We start from the raw sequence: 4,108 nt of genomic DNA, 5'->3' as shown, positions 1-4,108 counted from the left end.
GGTGGGAGGGGGCTCCCGCACCGCGCGCTTCGCTGCTGGGCTAGGACAGAGCACCCGGATCGGCGGCGGCGGCGGCGGCGGCGGCGGCGGCAGCGGCGCTCCCCACCCTCTGCCACGACACCCACCGAGCCTGCGAGCCACACAGCCACGGGCCCCCGGGGTAAGCCACAGCGCGCACACGGCAGCGACGGTGACGGTTCCGACGCTTCGGGTTACTACCATGCGCCAATAAGGGAGATTAGAAACAGAAAAGATTACAGGGAGATAAGAGGTAAGAGGTGTACCTCTCTGTGTCCCTTGTCACACAGCGCCAGCACACACACATGCGTCTGTACTGACATGCATGCACAGACACCCACACATGCACACACTCCCAGCTACTGCCATCTAAATATATGCACCGACTCTCTGTGCCCTGCAACGTGGCCGGTGTGTTTGTTCTGATCCCTGCATAAAGGCGGGCAGGTACGTGCAAGAGTCCAGGAAGAAACAAACCGCCACGCACGATTTAATTGCAGCCAAATTGCAGCCCAACTCGACACTTAGCCTGCCGAATTGTTTCACTCAGCCAGGTGCCCCCCAGAAACGGACAATTCTGCAACCAGTTGGGGAATTCTGCAATTATTCATAAAATGTGCTGAAAATGTACTTTAGAAAACGTAATCTTGCTATATATGGCAAGGTAAGGACGAACCTAAAGAATGAGTGTGTATTTCTGTTTTTAATGTTTTACGTGTAGCCATCTGACCACTTTTTATTGGGTGACATATCATATGAGCACTTTGGTGTAGGCTTGGAAAAACTACAGCCAGAGGTGAGACTGGAAATGCCGGTAAGAATTAAGGTGCTAAAAATGGATGCTGGATAGTTCAGCATGAAAGATGGCACACAGCTGTACGTTTGAAATGGGGGTAAATACATGTGAATATTTATACATGAAAGCCTTTGGGGTGGGCTGAGTCTTGCCCTGAGTATCTGTGCAGGTAAGTCATTCATAAAAAAACTAATTACCTGTGCATGTACTCTGACTTGTTTAATTGAATAAGCTGCATGTGTGCATATTTGCTGTTCTTTCTGGATATGCAATTATGGATTCAGTCTTTTTTAAATGATAGCTTTGGGAGAATTTTTTAAGTGGACTTTATATATATATTTTTCAAAAGCCATTGTGCTCAATACATATATTGCCAGCAAGGAAAATCCAATCCTATAAACAAGATTACCGTTGCTTGAAATCTAACTCAAGGCCTGTATATTTTAGGACAAATCAACTGGCTTAATATATTGTACTGTTTTGTTTGTTTATTTGTTTTCGTTTCAAAGTCAGGAATTAAGGACTCTTTTCAATCCAGATAATGTACCTGGTTTCTAGTCATATTAAGATAAAATGAAATTCAGTAAGATTTAAATGTAGCAGATAATGTACAACATACAACATGGTTGAAAATGTCTTCCTAGCAGAAGGCTGTCCATTGCTGTGTCTACACATTTTAAGATAGTTTTTTTTTTTGCAATAAGAAATGCTAGGAAGCAATAGGGCTGTGCATGCCGCACCTTTCAGTTATTCAGAACCTAAAAATTCTTTAGAAATCTTTGGAATCCCTTCCCCTTATACATACATTATTTCAAATACACTGGAACCAAACTGTGTTTTCGCTGAGATGAAGTTAATTAGACAATCAAACTTTCAGCCTTGAGCAATGGACATTACAGCCCATCGAGGAGTATGTCAGGAAAGAAAAAAAATGTGTCTTTTCTTTTATAACGAAACCAGGAGGTTATACAACTGGCATTGCATACATGACAGATGTGCATATTTGGAATCTTAAATAAACAGAAGCAGGGAGGCAACTGCATATTACCTAGCAAAAGACAGCAGCAGACACTCGTCAAAAAATAAAGACAGACATAAAAGGACAAGAGAGACAGATACACGTAGTAAAATAGCACAAAAAAAGGGGAGGGTCAATAAAACGATATAACCTGAACTTTTCGCGAATTAAAAAATGCAAATATATCTTTACATATGCATCAGTATTAAAAATAATACACGCTGGAACCAACAGGAGCGGGAGCAGGAGGAGGAGGAGGAAAGGAGGAGGAGGAGGAGGAGAGGAGGAGGAGAAAAGAATGGAGGCGCCGCGGAGCCCTGATTATGCATGGGCTGGAGCTGCCTCCTCTAACCTGTTCTTCTCCGAGCCGGGCAGCCGGCAGTCCTCAGCCGCCCACAGAACAGGAGCCGAAACAACCGTTCCCGAAGGCTACAGCGTTTATTTTTCTCTTTTGGGGGGTTTTGGCGGTTGTTTCAGGGGCTCGCCAACTGGCTCCTTTAATTAAAAGCTTCAATAAAAGGCGATCGCGCCCGGAATGCAACGGCTCCTCTTCGCGCAGGATTTGCATATTTTTTTAATGCCCTAATTTCCTTGATGTATGTAAATGTAGCCGGACGTAGAGGGAGACAGGGCGCTGACGTCAATGGACGTGACCTCGCAGCTAAACCTTGAACGTGAAGCCGGGATGGGAGAAAACACGGAGCGGCAGCCGGCGGAGCCCTCGAGCGCAAGCAGCGGCTGCGGAGGCTGAGCCCAGGCCCGAGGAGACAGAGGGGGCTTGCGCCGGCCCCCGGGGAGACGGAGCCGCCGTCTTCTTTCTCCAACGCCGGGCTCCTAGTCTCGCCAGCCTTCCGGCCGTACATACTGGCTCTTATCCTGCGCCTCCAGTCCCACCAAATACAGGTCCTTTTGCTTCCCCCGGAAAAAAAAAAACACGCAAAATATTAGCCCAACAAACCAAAACCAACAGCAACAGATAACAAACCAAACCAAATCCCCAACTGTTGTAGACAATGGCATGGGTAGTTTATCAGAAAGAGGACCGAAAATGGAGCATGATTTTTTTTGGGGGGAGGGGGGGTATGGCTTCTCTCCACAAGAAGAGAAGGGGGAGATCTCAGACAACAGCAAATCACTCCTAAAACACGATAAGCTACACGTGTTCCCAATACGGAGCGGTAAATCGCCCAGCTGGACTGGTAGAGGCTTCTTGTTTCTGTACCTATTGACCTGTGCGCTCATTATGCGCGTCGGCTTCATTAACAGCCCGGCCATTAGCGCGCGTTTTAAGGCGATGGGAGTGTCGTGTGTGTATGTGCGTGTGTGCGTGTGTGTGTGTGTGTGTGTTGGGAAGATGCTTGGGCTGGTGAGCATCGAGGCAGGCGCTGTGAGTGAGATTAGAGAGATCGGTGTCTCTCCTTATCTGGGGCTTATCTGCTGGCCATCTAGGCCAGACCTCTTGGGCTGGGGTTCTAGTTTTACCCCTTTAAAGGGGGGAGGTCACAGAAGGCTCCCCCGGAACAGCCAGGCCCTTCCGATTGCATTGTCGGGGAGGAGGCTCGAGATGCGAGCTGTTCCGTGGCCGAAGCCCGGGGCGCTGCCTTGAGGGATTTGGCCTGGTGTGTTTTTTACTTGGAGCTAAGCAGCTTCAGAGAGGAGGTGGCCGCTCTTGGAGCAGGGAGGCCTTCAGATTTACCGCCTCCCCTACCCACCCCCGGCAGCCCCGCGCTCCAGCATCTGCGTGTGCGTGTCCGCGCCCCGGGCGGAGAGACAGCTGGCACCTCCCTATGCCCATCTGCCCCCGCCTCTCCTCGCCACCGTCTCTAAGGCCGCTAAAAAATGGTCTTCGGCCTTCTCTGGGCTAGGGTTGGGGGAAGCCGGGAGCAGAGGGAGGGCAGAGACCGCGGTCTCGGCTTCCCAGCCCTGCCCTCCGCTGCCAGGGCTGCCGTTTCTTCGTTCCACCGCGCAGCCCTAGCTTTGTTTTCCTGGCATGCCCGTGGCTACCAGGCCCCACGCCTCCGAGAGGAGTGTATGCGTGTGCGCGGGGGGCGGGCGCGCGCAGTAGGTTGGGGCCCACCCGCCAAGGACACGCATGGCTGTCTGTCCTGTCCTCCGACTGCACTTGGCGGGAAAGCGGGGGGGCCGCCGGCGGGGCTGCGCGCCTGCAGCTCTCATTACCGCCTCCCCACTCTCCCCCGGGCAACATTTACATACGAGCCACTCGTCTGAATTTTTACAGCCGCCCCCCCGCCCCCCGCCCCGGGTCGCACGCGCGC

The 4,108-nt window shown here is 51.0% G+C and overlaps 1 long non-coding RNA gene across 3 annotated transcripts in view; it reads left to right on the top strand.

Moving 5' to 3' along the window:
• The window catches only part of LOC101346299 (uncharacterized), a 26,846-nt gene that overhangs the window by 12,805 nt on the left and 9,933 nt on the right, over positions 1 to 4,108 (top strand). The window contains exon 1 of one of the 3 annotated variants that reach the window (XR_002823825.1): positions 2,150 to 3,050. The exons of the other annotated variants lie outside the window; for them this stretch is intronic. This is a non-coding gene — a long non-coding RNA (uncharacterized LOC101346299). Of the gene's footprint in view, positions 1 to 2,149; positions 3,051 to 4,108 lie in introns of those variants that run through there. 3 annotated transcript variants of the gene reach the window in all.

This window comes from Trichechus manatus, unplaced genomic scaffold, assembly GCF_000243295.1.
Source record: "Trichechus manatus latirostris isolate Lorelei unplaced genomic scaffold, TriManLat1.0 scaffold00032, whole genome shotgun sequence".
Classification (NCBI taxonomy): Eukaryota; Metazoa; Chordata; class Mammalia; order Sirenia; family Trichechidae; genus Trichechus; species Trichechus manatus.
This window is presented reverse-complemented; position numbering and strand designations above follow the sequence as displayed.